Source organism: Pan paniscus, chromosome 7 (assembly GCF_029289425.2).
Source record: "Pan paniscus chromosome 7, NHGRI_mPanPan1-v2.0_pri, whole genome shotgun sequence".
In the NCBI taxonomy this organism is placed as follows: domain Eukaryota; kingdom Metazoa; phylum Chordata; class Mammalia; order Primates; family Hominidae; genus Pan; species Pan paniscus.
The window spans coordinates 9,183,485-9,200,774 of NC_073256.2; positions in this window are offsets into that span (position 1 = coordinate 9,183,485).

A 17,290-nucleotide genomic window follows, 5' to 3' on the forward strand; every position below is an offset into this window, starting at 1 on the left:
AAAATCAACACCGCTATGTCTATGAACATGGAAATATCTACACCGCCATCTCTATAAACATGGAAATATCTACACCACGATCAGTATAAACATGGAAATATCTACACCGCTATCTGTATAAACACGGAAATATCTCCACTGCTATCTCTATAAACATCGAAATATCTACACCGCCAGCTGCATAAACATGGAAATACTTACAAAGTTATCTGTATAAACATGGAAATATCTACACCCCCATCTGTAAAAACATGGAAATATCTGCGCCGCCATCTATATAAACATGGAAATAACTACACCGCTATTTGTATAAACATGGAAATATCTACACCGCCATCTACATATCCATGGAAATATCTGCGCCGCCATCTGTATAAACATGGAAATATCTACACGGTCATCTGTGTATAGATAGAAATATCAACACCGCCATCTGTACAAACATGGAAATATCTGCACCGCTATCTGTATAAACATGGAAATATCTACACAGCGGTCTGTATAAACATGGAAATATCTACACCGCTATCTGTATAAACATGGAAATATCTACACCGCTATCTCTATAAATGTGGAAATATCTAAACCGTGATCTGTATAAACATGGAAATATTTACACCGCTATCTGTATAAACATGGAAATATCTACACCGCGATCTGTATAAGCATGGAAATATCTTCACAGCTATCTCTATAAACGTCGAAATATCTACACCGCCATCTGTATAAACATGGAAATACTTACAAAGTTATCTGTATAAACTTGGAAATATCTACACCGCTATCTGTATAAACATGAAAATATCTACACAGCCATGTTTATATACATGGAAATATCTACACCGCCATCTGCATGTCCATGGAAATATCTACCCCACCATCTGTGTAAACATGGAAATATCTACACCGCTATCTGTTTAAACATCGAAATATCTACACCGCCATCTGCATGTCCATGGAAATATCTACGCCGCCATCTGTATAAACATGGAAATATCTACACGGCCATCTGTGTATAGATGGAAATATCAACACCGCCATCGGTACAAACATGGAAATATCTACACCGCTATCTCTATAAACATGGAAATATCTGCACTGCCATCTGTAAAAACATGGAAATAGCTATACAGTCATCTGTATAAACATGGAAATATCTACAATGCCATCTGTATTCACATGGAAATATCTACACAGCCATCTGTATAAATATGGAAATATCTACACCGCTATGTCTATAAACATGGAAATATCTACACCGCCATCTGTATAAACATGGAAATAGCTATACAGTCATGTGTGTAAATATGGAAATATCTCCACCACCATCTGTATAAACATGGAAACATCTACAATGCCATCTGTATACACATGGAAATACCTACACGGCAATCTGTGTATAGATGGAAACATCAACACCGCCATCTGTACAAACATGTAAATATCTACACTGCTATCTCTATAACCATGGAAATATCTACACTGCGGTCTGTTTAAACATGGAAATATCTACTCCGGTATCTGTATAAACATGGATATATCTACATCACGATCTGTATAAACATGAAAATATATACACCGCTATCTGTATAAACATGGAAATATCTGCACCGCTATCTCTATAGACATGGAAATATCAACAAAGCCATCTGTATAAACATGGAAATACCCACACAGTCATGTGTAGGAACATGGAAATACCTACACTGCCATCTGTATAAACATAGAAATACCTACACAGCCCTCTGTATAAATATGGAGATATCTGCAGAGGCATCTGTATAAACATGGAAATATCTGGACCGCTATCTGTATAAATATGGAAATACCTGCACCGCTCTCTCTATAAACATGGAAACATGTACACCGCTGTGTGTATAAACTTGGAAATATCTCCACTGCTGTCTGTATAAACATGGAAATATCTCCACCGTTATCTGTATAAACATGGAAATATCTACAGCGCCATCTCTATAAGCATTGAAATATCTACACTGCCATCTGTAAAAACATGGAAATATCTACACAGTCATCTGAATAAACATGGAAATATCTACACCACCATCTGTATAAACATGGAAATAACTACAATACTATCTGTATACACATGGAAATATCTACACAGACATCTGTATAAATATGGAAATATCTACACCGCCATCTGTATAAACATGGAAATATCTACACTGCCATCTGTAGAAAGATGGAAATATCTACACTGCTATCTCTATAAATATGGAAATATCTACACCGCCATCTCTATAAACATGAAAATATCTACACTGCCATCTCCATAAAGATGGAGGTATCTACTCCTCCATGTGTATAAACACGGAAATATCTACACCACCATCTGTGAACACATGGAAATATCTACACCGCTATCTGTATAAACATGGAAATATCTACACCGCCATCTGCATGTCCATGGAAATATCTACGCCGCCATCTGTGTAAACATGGAAATATCTACACGGCCATCTGTGTATAGATGGAAATATCAACACCGCCATCTGTACAAACATGGAAATATCTACACCGCTATCTCTATAAACATGGAAATATCTGCACTGCCATCTGTAAAAACATGGAAATACCTATACAGTCATCTGTATAAACATGGAAATATCTACAATGCCATCTGTATACACATGGAAATATCTACAAAGCCATTTGTATAAACATGTAAATATCTACACTGCTATCTCTATAAACATGGAAATATCTACACCGCCATCTCTATAAACATGATAATATCTACACTGCCATCTCCATAAACATGGAACTAACTACTCCCCCATCTGTATAAACATGGAAACATCTACACGGCCAACAGTGTGATTAAGGATATATCTACAATGCCATCTGTATAAACATATAAATATCTGCGCCGTCAGCTGTATAAACATGGAAATATCTAGATCGCTATCTGTATAAACGTGGAAATACCAACACCGCTATCCGTATAAACATGGAAATATCTACAACGCCATCTATATAAACATGGAAATATCTACACCGCTATGTCTATAAACATGGAAATACCTACACCGCTATCTCTATAAACATGGAAATACCTACACTGCTATCTGTATAAACATGGAAATATGTACACCGCTATCTGTATAAACATGGAAATATCTACACCGCGATCTGTATAAACATGGAAATATCTACAACGCGATCTGTATAAACATGGAAATATCTTCAACGCGATCTGTATAAACATGGAAATATCTACACCGCTATCTGTATAAACATGGTAATATCTACACCACCAACTATATAAACATGGAAATATCTACACCGCCATCTTTATAAACATGGAAATATATACAATGCCATCTGTAGAAAGATGGAAATATCTACACCGCAATCTGTGTAAACCTGGAAATATCTACACCGATATCTGTAAAAACATGGAAATATCCACACCGCTATCTGTATAAACATGGAAATATCTACACCACGATCTGTATAAACCTGGAAATATCTACACCGCTTTCTGTATAAACATGGAAATATCTACACAGCTATCTCTATAAATATGGAAATATCTACACCGACATCTGTATAAAAATGGAAATACGTGCAAAGTCATCTGTATAAACATGGAAATATCTACACAGCCATCTGTATAAACATGGAAATATCTACACAGCCATCTGTATATACATGGAAATATCTACACCGCTATCTGAATAAACATGGAAATAACTACACCGCTATTTGTATAAACAAGGAAATATGTACACCGTGATCTGTATAAACATGGAAATATTTACACCGCTATCTGTATAAACATGGAAATTCCTACACCGTTATCTGTATAAATATGGAAATATCTACACCGCTATGTCTATAAACATGGAAATATCTACACCGCCATCTGTATAAACATGGAAATACCTATACAGTCATCTGTGTAAACATGGAAATATCTACACCACCGTCTGTATAAACATGGAAATATCTACAATGCCATCTGTATACACATGGAAATACCTACACGGCAATCTGTGTATAGATGGAAACATCAACACCGCCATCTGTACAAACTTGGAAATATCTACACTGCTATCTCTATAACCATGGAAATATCTACACTGCGGTCTGTTTAAACATGGAAATATCTACTCCGGTATCTGTATAAACATGGAAATATCTACACCACGATCTGTATAAACATGAAAATATATACACCGCTATCTGTATAAACATGGAAATATCTGCACCGCTATCTCTATAGACATGGAAATATCAACAAAGCCATCTGTATAAACATGGAAATACCCACACAGTCATGTGTAGGAACATGGAAATATCTACACTGCCATCTGTATAAACATAGAAATACCTACAAAGCCCTCTGTATAAATATGGAGATATATGCATAGGCATGTGTATAAATATGGAAATATCTACACCGCTCTCTATATAAACATGGAAATAACTACACCGCCATCTGTATAAACACGGAAATATCTACACCGCCATCTACATATCCATGGAAATATCTGCACCATCATCTGTATAAACATGGAAATATCTACATGGTCATCTGTGTATAGAATGAAATATCAACACCCCCATCTGTACAAACATGGAAATATCTGCACCGCAATCTGTATAAATTTGGAAATATCTACACCGCGGTCTGTATAAACATGGAAATATCTAAACCGCTATCTGTATAAAAATGGAAATATCTACACAACTATCTCTATAAACATGGAAATATCTACACCGTGATCTGTATAAACATGGAAATATTTACACCGCTATCTGTATAAACATGGAAATATCTACACCGTTATCTGTATAAACGTGGAAATACCTACAACGCCATCTGTAGAAACATGGAAATATCTACACCACCATCTGTATAAACATGGAAATATCTACAATGCCATCTGTATACACATGGAAATACCTACACGGCAATCTGTGTATAGATGGAAACGTCAACACCGCCATCTGTACAGACATGGAAATATCTACACTGTGGTCTGTATGAACATGGAAATATCTACACCGGTATCTGTATAAACATGGAAATATCTACACAACGATCTGTATAAAACATGGAAATATTTACACCGCTATCTGTATAAACATGGAAATAACTACACCGCTATCTCTATAAACAAGGAAATACCTGTATAAACATGTAAATAAGTACACAGTCATGTGTAGGAACATGAAAATATCTACAATGCCATCTGTATAAACATGGAAATATCTACACATCCCTCTGTACAAATATGGAAATATCTGCATTGGCATCTGTATAAACATGGAAATATCCGCACCGCTATCTGTATAAACATGGAAATACCTACACAGCTGTCTCTATAAACATGGAGATATGTACACCGCTATGTGTATAAACATAGTAATAACTTCACTGCTGTCCGTAGAAACATGGAATTATCTCCACCTTTATCTGTATAAACACGGAAATATCTACAGCGCCATCTCTATAAACATTGAAATATCTACAATGCCATCTGTAAAAACATGGAAATATCTACACAGTCATCCGAATAAACATGGAAATAACTACACAACCATCTGCATAAACATGGAAATACCTACAATACCATCTGTATACACATGGAAATATCTACACAGACATCTGTATAAATATAGAAATATCTACACCGCCATCTGTATAAACATGGAAATACCTACACCGCGATCAGTATAAACATGGAAATATCTACACCGCTATCTGTATAAACATGGAAATATCTCCACTGCTATCTCAATAAACATCGAAATATCTACACCGCCATCTGTATAAACATGGAAACCTCTAAACCGTCATCTGTGTGAATAAGGAAATATCTACAATGCCATCTGTATAAAGATATAAATATCTGCACCGCGAGCTGTCTAAACATGGAAATATCTACATCGCTATCTGTATAAACGTGGAAATACCAACACTGCTATCGGTATAAACATGGAAATATCTACAACGCCATCTATATAAACATGGAAATATCTACACTGCTATGTCTATAAACATGGAAATACCTACACCGCTATCTCTATAAACATGGAAATATCCACACCGCCTTCTGCATATCCATGGAAATATCTACAACGCCATCTGTAAAAAGATGGAAAATCAACGCGGCAATCTGTGTACAGATGGAAATATCAACACCGCCATCTGTACAAACATGGAAATATCTACACCGCTATCTGTATAAACATAAAAATACCTACATTGCAGTCTGTATAATCATGGAAATATCTACACTGGTATCTGTATAAACATGGAAATAACTACACCACGATCTGTAAAAACATGGAAATAATTACACCGCTCTCTGTATAAACCTGGAAATATCTACGCTGCTATCTCTATAAATGTGGAAATGTCTACACCATTTCCATCTGTATAAACGTGGAAATAACTACACAGTCATGTGTAGGAACATGAAAATATCTACGCCACCGTTTGTATAAAGATGGAAATATCTACAACGTTATCTGTATAAACATGGAAATATCTACACAGTGATCTGTATAAACATGGAAATATGTACAGCACTCTCTGAATAAAGATGGAAATATCTACACCGCTATCTGTAAAAACATGGAAATATCTACACCACTATCTGTATAAATATGGAAATATTTACTCCGCTATCTCTAAAAACATGGAAAAATCAACACCGCTATGTCTATGAACATGGAAATATCTACACCGCCATCTCTATAAACATGGAAATACCTACACCACGATCAGTATAAACATGGAAATATCTACACCGCTATCTGTATAAACACGGAAATATCTCCACTGCTATATCTATAAACATCGAAATATCTACACCGCCAGCTGCATAAACATGGAAATACTTACAAAGTTATCTGTATAAACATGGAAATATCTACACCCCCATCTGTAAAAACATGGAAATATCTGCGCCGCCATCTATATAAACATGGAAATAACTACACCGCTATTTGTATAAACATGGAAATATCTACACCGCCATCTACATATCCATGGAAATATCTGCGCCGCCATCTGTATAAACATGGAAATATCTACACGGTCATCTGTGTATAGATAGAAATATCAACACCGCCATCTGTACAAACATGGAAATATCTGCACCGCTATCTGTATAAACATGGAAATATCTACACAGCGGTCTGTATAAACATGGAAATATCTACACCGCTATCTGTATAAACATGGAAATATCTACACCGCTATCTCTATAAATGTGGAAATATCTAAACCGTGATCTGTATAAACATGGAAATATTTACACCGCTATCTGTATAAACATGGAAATATCTACACCGCGATCTGTATAAGCATGGAAATATCTTCACAGCTATCTCTATAAACGTCGAAATATCTACACCGCCATCTGTATAAACATGGAAATACTTACAAAGTTATCTGTATATACTTGGAAATATCTACACCGCTATCTGTATAAACATGAAAATATCTACACAGCCATGTTTATATACATGGAAATATCTACACCGCCATCTGCATGTCCATGGAAATATCTACCCCACCATCTGTGTAAACATGGAAATATCTACACCGCTATCTGTTTAAACATGGAAATATCTACACCGCCATCTGCATGTCCATGGAAATATCTACGCCGCCATCTGTATAAACATGGAAATATCTACACGGCCATCTGTGTATAGATGGAAATATCAACACCGCCATCTGTACAAACATGGAAATATCTACACCGCTATCTCTATAAACATGGAAATATCTGCACTGCCATCTGTAAAAACATGGAAATACCTATACAGTCCTCTGAATAAACATGGAAATATCTACAATGACATCTGTATACACATGGAAATATCTACACAGCCATCTGTATAAACATGTAAATATCTACACTGCTATCTCTATAAACATGGAAATATCTACACCGCCATCTCTATAAACATGAAAGTATCTACACTGCCATCTCCAAAAAGATTGAACTAACTCCTCCGCCATCTGTGTAAACATGGAAACATCTACACCGCCATCTGTGTGAATAGGGAAATATCTACAATGCCATCTGTATAAAGGTATAAATATCTGCACCGCGAGCTGTATAAACAAGGAAATATCTACATCGCTATCTGTATAAATGTGGAAATACAAACACCGATATCTGTATAAACATGGAAATATCTACAACGCCATCTATATAAACATGGATATATCTACACCGATATGTCTATAAACATGGAAATACCTATACCGCTATCTCTATAAACATGGAAATATCTACACCGCTATCTGTATAAAAATGGAAATATCTACACCGCAATCTGTATAAACACAGAAATATCTACACCGCGATCTGGATAAACATGGAAATATCTACACCACGATCTGTATAAACATGGAAATATCTTCACCGCGATCTGTATAAACATGGAAATATCTACACGGCTATCTGTATAAACATGGTAATATCTATCCCACCATCTATGTAAACATGGAAATGTCTACACCGTCATCTGTATAAACATGGAAATATCTAAAATACCATCTGTAGAAAGATGGAAATATCTACACCGCAATCTGTGTAAACATGGAAATATCTACAGCGATATTTGTAAAAACATGGAAATAACTACATCGCTATCTGTATAAACGTGGAAATACCAACACCGCTATCGGTATAAACATGGAAATTTCTACACCGTTATCTGTATAAATATGGAAATATCTTCACCGCTATCTCTATAAACATAGAAATATCTACACCGCCTTCTGTATAAACATGGAAATACCTATACAGTCATCTGTGTAAACATGGAAATATCTACACCACCATCTGTATAAACATGGAAATATCTACAATGCCATCTGTATAAACATGGAAATACCTACACGGCAATCTGTGTATAGGTGGAAACATCAACACCGCCATCTGTACAACCCTGGAAATATCTAGACTGCTATCTCTATAAACATGGAAATATCTACACTGCGGTCTGTATAAACATGGAAATATCTACACCGGCATCTGTATAAACATGGAAATATCAACACCAAGATCTGTATAAACATGGAAATATATACACCGCTATCTGTATAAACATGGAAATATCTGCACCGCTATCTCTATAAACATGGAAATATCTACAAAGACATCTGTATAAACATGGAAATACCTACACAGTCATGTGTAGGAACATTTAAATATCTACACTGCCATCTGTATTAACATAGAAATATCTACACAGCCCTCTGTATAAATATGGAAATATCTGCATAGGCATCTGTGTAAACCTGGAAATATATGCACCGCTATCTGTATAAACATGGAAATACCTACACCGCTGTCTCTATAAACATGGAAATATGTACACCGCTATGTGTATAAACATGGAAATATCTCCACTGCTCTCTGTATAAACATGGAAATATCTCCACCGTTATCTGTATAAACATGGAAATATCTACAGCGCCATCTCTATAAACATTGAAAAATCTACACTGCCATCTGTAAAAACATGGAAATATCTACAAAGTCATCTGAATAAACCTGGAAGTATCTACACCACCATCTGTATAAACATGGAAATACCTACAATACCATCTGTATACACATGGAAATATCTACACGGCCATTTGTATAAACATGTAATTATCTACATTGCCATCTGTAGAAAGATGGAACTATGTACACCGCTATCTCTATCAATATGGAAATATCTACACTGCCATCTCTATAAACATGAAAATATCGACACTGCCATCTCCATAAAGATGGAAGTATCTACTCTGCCATGTGTATAAACACGGAAATATCTACCCCACCATCTGTGTAAACATGGAAATATCTACACCGCTATCTGTATAAACATGGAAATATCTACACCGCCATCTGCATGTCCATGGAAATATCTTTGCCGCCATCTGTATAAACATGGAAATATCTACAATGCCATCTGTAGAAATATGGAAATATCTACACCGCAATCTGTGTAAACATGGAAATATGTACACCGATATCTGTAAAAACATGGAAATATCTACACCCCTATCTGTATAAACATGGAAATATCTACACCACAATCTCTATAAACATGGAAAAATCAACACCGCCATCTGTATGAACATGGAAATATCTCCACTGCTATCTCTATAAACATCGAGATATCTACACCGCCATCTGTATAAACATGGAAATACTTACAAAGTTATCGGTATAAACATGGAAATATCTACACCTCCAACTGTATAAACATGGAAATATCTACACAACCATGTGTATATACATGGAAATATCTACAACGCTATCTATATAAACATGGAAATAACTACACCACTATCTTTATAAACATGGAAATATCTACACCACCATCTACATATCCATGGAAATATCTGTGCCGCCATCAGTATAAACATGGAAATATCGAAACGGTCATCTGTGTATAGATGGAAATATCAACACCACCATCTGTACAAACATGGAAATATCTGAACCGCTATCTGTATAAACATGGAAATTTCTACACCGTTATCTGTATAAATATGGAAATATCTTCACCGCTATCTCTATAAAGATGGAAATGTCTACACCGCCATCTGTATAAACATGGAAATACCTATACAGTCATCTGTGTAAACATGGAAATATCTACACCACCATCTGTATAAACATGGAAATATCTACAATGCCATCTGTATACACAAGGAAATACCTACACGGCAATCTGTGTATAGATGGAAACGTCAACACCGCCATGTGTTCAAACATGGAAATATCTACACTGCTATCTCTATAAACATGGAAATATCTACACTGCGGTCTGTATAAACATGGAAATATCTACACCGGTATGTGTATAAACATGGAAATATCTGCACCATGATCTGTATAAACATGGAAATATATACACCGCTTTCTGTATAAACATGGAAAAATCTGCAACGCTATCTCTATAAACATGCAAATATCTACAAAGACATCTGTATAAACATGTAAATACCTACAGAGTCATGTGTAGGAACATTTAAATTTCTACACTGCCATCTGTATAAACATAGAAATATCTACACAGCCCTCTGTATAAATATGGAAATATCTGCATAGGCATCTGTGTAAACCTGGAAATATCTGCACCGCTATCTCTATAAACATGGAAATACCTACACCGCTGCCTCTATAAACATGGAAATATGTACACCGCTATGTGTATAAACATGGAAATACCTCCACTGCTCTCTGTATAAACATGGAAATATCTCCACCGTTATATGTATAAACATGGAAATATCTTCACAACGATCTGTATAAACATGGAAATATCTACAACGCTATCTCTACAAACATGGAAATAACTACACCACCTTTTGTACAAACTTGGAAATATCTACACCGCTATCTGTATAAACGTGGAAATATCTACAATGCTAACTATATAAACATGGAAATATCTACACCGTTATCTGTATAAACATGGGAATAACTGCACCGCTATCTATATAAACACGGAAATATCTACACCTCTATCTGTCTAGTCATGGAAATATCTACAATGCTATCTGTAAAACACGGAAATATCTAAACCCCTATCTCTAAAAACCTGGAAATGTCTACACTGCTATCTGTATATACATGGAAATAACTACACCGCTATCTGTATAAACATGGAAATGTGTACAACGCTATCTCTATATACATGGAAATATCTATACCGCTATCTGTATAAATATGAATATATCTACAACGCTATCTCTTTAAACATGGAAATATCCACACCACTATCTGTATAAACATGGAAATATCTACAACGCTATCTCTATAAACATGGAAATATCTACACCACTATCTATATAAACATGGAAATATCTACACGGCTATGTGTATAACCATGGGAAAGTCTACAACACTATATGAATAAACAGGTAAATGTCTACACCGCTATCTGTAAATATATGGAAATAACTAAATCGCTATCTGTGTAAACATGGAAATATCTACACCGCTAACTCTATAAACTTGGAAATATCTACACCGCTATCTATACAAACATGGAAATATCTACACAACTATCTGTATAAACAAGGAAGTATCTACACCGCTATCTCAATAAACATGGAAATATCTACAGCGCTATCTCTATAAACATGGAAATTTCTACACCGCTATCTGTATAAACGAGGAAATATCTACACCGCTATCTCTATAAACATGGTAATATCTACAGCGCTATCTCTATATTCATGGAAATATCTACGCTGCTATCTCTATAAACATTGAAATATCTACACCCACATCAGTAGGAACATGAAAATATCTACACGGCTATCTCTATAAACATGGAAATATTTACACCGATATCCGTATAAACAGGGAAATATCTACACCTCTATGTGTATAAACATGGAAGTATCTACACTGCTATCTGTAAAACAGGGAAATATCTACACCGCTATGTGTATAAACATGGAAATATCTACTATCCTATCTGTATAAACAAGGAAATATCTACAACGCTATCTCTATAAACATGGAAATATCTACACTGCTCTCTGTATAAACATGGAAATATCTACACCGCTATCTCTTCAAATACGGAAATATCTACACCGCTGTCTGTTTAAACATGGAAATATCTACACCCCTATCCGTAAAAACAAGGAAATACCTACACCGCTATCTCTATAAACATGGAAATATCTACACTGCTCTCTGTATAAACATGGAAATATCTACACCGCTATCTCTTCAAATATGGAAATATCTACACCGCAATCTGTATAAACATGGAAATATGTACACCACTATCTGTATAAACATGGAAATATCTACGGCCCTATCTGTATAAACATGGAAATAACTACACCGCTGTCCATATAAACATGGAAGTATCTACAACGCTACCTCTATAAACTTGGAAATATCTGCACCGTTATCTGTATAAACAATGTAATACCTACACCGCCATCCCTATAAACATAGAAATATCTACACCGCCATCTGTATAAACATGGAAATATCTACACTTCTATCTGTATATACATTAAAATATATACACCGCTATCCATAGAAACATGGAAATATCTACAACGCTCTCTGCATAAACATGGAAATACCTACACCGCTATCTGTATAAACATGGAAATATCTACACCGCTAACTCTGTAAATATGGAAATATCTACACAGCTATCTCTATAAACATGGAAATATCTACACCGCTATCTTTATGAACATGGAAATATCCACACCGTCGTCTGTATAAACATGGAAATATTAACACCACCATCTCTATAAACATGGAAATGTCTACACTACCATCTGCATACACATGGAAATATCTACACAGTCATCTGTATAAGCATGTAAATAGCTACACCGCTATCTGTATAAACATTGAAATACCTACACCGCTGTCTATATAAACATGGAATTGTCTACACCGCAATCACTATAAACATGGAAATGTCTAAACCGCCATCTGTATAAACATGGAAATATCTACCCCACTATCAGAATAAACTTGGAAATATCTACACTGCCATCTGTATAAAGATGGAAGTATCTACACCAAGAGCTGTATAAACATGGAAATATCTACACTGCTATCTGTATAAACATGGAAACAGCAACACCGCTATCTGTATAAACATGGAAATACCTACACTGCTATCTGTATAAACATGGAAATATCTACACCGCTACCTCTATAAAGATGGAAACACCTACACCACTATCTCTATAAACATGGAAATAATTACACAGGTATCTGTGTAAACATGGAAATATATACACCACTATCTGTATAAACATGGAAATATCTACACCGCTCTCTTAATGAACATGGAAACATCTACACCACTATCTGTGTAAACATGGAAATATCTACACCGTTATCTCTCTAAACGTGGAAATATCTACAACAATAGCTGTAGAAACGTTGGAATATCTACACCGATACTTGTATATACATGTAAATATCTGCACTGCTATCCGTATAAACATGGAAATATCTACACCGCTATCTCTATAACCATGAAAATATCTACACCGCTGTCTCTATAAACATGGAAATATCTACTCCACTATCTCTGTAAACGTGGAAATATCTACACCGCTGTCTCTATAAATTTGGAATTATCTACACCGCTAACTCTATAAACGTGCAAATGTCTACAACACTGTCTCTATAAATATGGAAATAACGACACCGTTATCCCTAAAGACGTGGAAATATCTCCACAGCTGTCAGTAAAAACGTGGAAATATCTACACCGATTTCAGTATAAATGTGGAAGTATCTACAACGCTATCTGTATAAACATGGAAATATCTACACCGCTATCTCTATAAACGTGGAAATTTCTACACCGGTATCTGTAAAAATGTGGAAGTATCTACACTAATATCTGTATAAACGTGGAAACACCTACACCGCTATCTCTGTAGAAGTGGAAATATCTACACCTCTTTCTGTATAAACGTGGAAATATCTAAACCACTATCTCTATAAACGTGGAAACATCTACACCGCTGTCTCCATAAACATGGAAATATCTACACCGCTATGCCTATAAGCGTGGAAATATCTACATCGCTGTCTCTATTAACATGGAAATATCAACACTGCTATCTGTATAAACGTGAAAATATCTACACTGCTACCTGGATATACATGGAAATATCTACACCGCTATCAGTATAAACATGGAAATATCTACACCACTACTTCTATAAACATGGAAATATCTACACCGCTATCAGTATGAACATGGGAATATCTACACCGCTATCTCCATAAATATGGACATATCTACACCGCTATCTGTATAAATATGTAAATATCTACACTGCTATCTCCATAGACATCGAAATATCTACACCGCTATCTTTATAAACATGGGAATATCTACACCGCTATCTGTATAAACATGGAAATATCTACACCGCTATCTCTATAAACATGGAATTATCTACACCACTATTTGTATAAACATGGAAATATATACACCGCTATCTCCATAAACATGGAAATATCTACACTGCTGTCTCTATAAACATGGAAATTTCTACAGTGCCATCTGCAGAAACATGGAAATATCTACACCACTATCTGTATAAACATGGAAATATCTACACCGCCATCTCTGTAAACATGGAAATATCTACACCGCTATCTCTATGAACATGGAAATAACTACACCGCTGTCTCTATAAACATGAAAATATCTACAACGATATGTATGTATACGTGGAAATATCTACAGCAATTTCTGAGTAAACGTGGAAATATCTAAAACGCTATCTCTATAAACGTGGAATTGCCTACACCGCAGTCTCTATAAACCTGAAAATATCTACACGGCTATGTGACTAAACATGGAAATACGTACATCGCTATCTCTATAAACATGTAATACCTTCACCGCTCTCTGTATAAACATGGAAATATCAACACCACTATCTCTATAAGCATGGAAATATCTACAACGCTACCTGTACAAACATGGAAATAACTACACCACCTTTTGTACAAACTTGGAAATATCTACACCGCTATCTGTATAAACATGGAAATATCTACAACGCTAACTATATAAACATGGAAATATCTACACCGTTATCTGTATAAACATGGAAATAACTGCACCGCTATCTATATAAACACGGAAATATCTACACCCCTATCTTTCTAATCATGGAAATATCTACAATGCTATCTGTAAAACACGGAAATATCTACACCCCTATCTCTAAAAACCTGGAAATGTCTACACTGCTATCTGTATATACATGGAAATAACTACACCGCTATCTGTATAAACATGGAAATATCTCCACTGCTATCTCTATAAACATCGAAATATCTACACCGCCATCTGTATAAACATGAAAATACTTACAAAGTTATCTGTATAAACATGGAAATATCTACACCGGTATCTGTATAAACATGGAAATATCTACACCACAATCTGTATAAACATGGAAATAATTACACCGCTATCTGTATAAACCTGGAAATATCTACACTGCTGTCTCTATAAATATGGAAATATCTACACCGCCATCTGTATAAACATGGGAATAATTACACAGTCAAGTGTAGGAACACGGAAATATCTACACCACCTTTTGTATAAAGATGGATATATCTACAACGTTACCTGTATAAACATGGAAATATCTACACAGTGATCTGTATAAACATGGAAATATGTACAGCACTCTCTGAATAAAGATGGAAATATCTACACCGCTATCTGTAAAAACATGGAAATATCTAAACCACTATCTGTATAAATATGGAAATATTTACACCGCTATCTCAATAAATATGGAAATATCTACACCGCTATCTCTATAAACATGGAAATATCTACACCGCCATCTGTATTAACATGGAAATATCTACACAGTCATCTGTATAAACCTGGGAATATCTACACTGTCATCTATGTAAACATGGAAATATCTACAGAGAACTCTGTATAAACATGGAAATATCGGCACAGCCATCAGTATAAGCATGGAAATATCTACACCGCTATCTGTATAAACATGGAAATATCGACACCGCTATGTGTATTAACGTGGAAATATCTACAACGCCATCTGTATAAACATGGAAATACCTATGCAGTCATTTGTGTAAACATGGAAATATCTATACCACCCTCTGTATAAACATGGAAATATCTACAATGCCATCTGTATACACATGGAAATACCTACACGGAAATCTGTGTATAGATGGAAACATCAACACTGCCATCTGTACAAACTTGGAAATGTCTACACTGCTATCTCTATAAACATGGAAATATATACACGGCGGTCTGCATAAACATGGAAATATCTACACCGGTATCTGTATAAACATGTAAATATCTACACCACGATCTGTATAAACATGGAAATATATACAATGCTATCTCTATAAACATGCAAATATCTGCACCGCTATCTCTATAGACATGGAAATATCTACAAAGCCATCTGCATAAACATGGAAATACCTACACAGACATGTGTAGGAACATGGAAATATCTATGCTGCCAACTGTATACACATAGAAATATCTACACAGCCCTCTGTATAAATATGGAGATATCTGCATAGGCATCTGTATAAACATGGAAATATCAACACCGCAATCTTTATAAGCATGGAAATATCTACACCGCTATCTGTATAAATATGAAATATCTAAACCGCTATCTCTATATAAGTGGAAATATCTACTATGCTATCTGTATAAACATGGAAATATCTTCAATTCTATCAGTGTA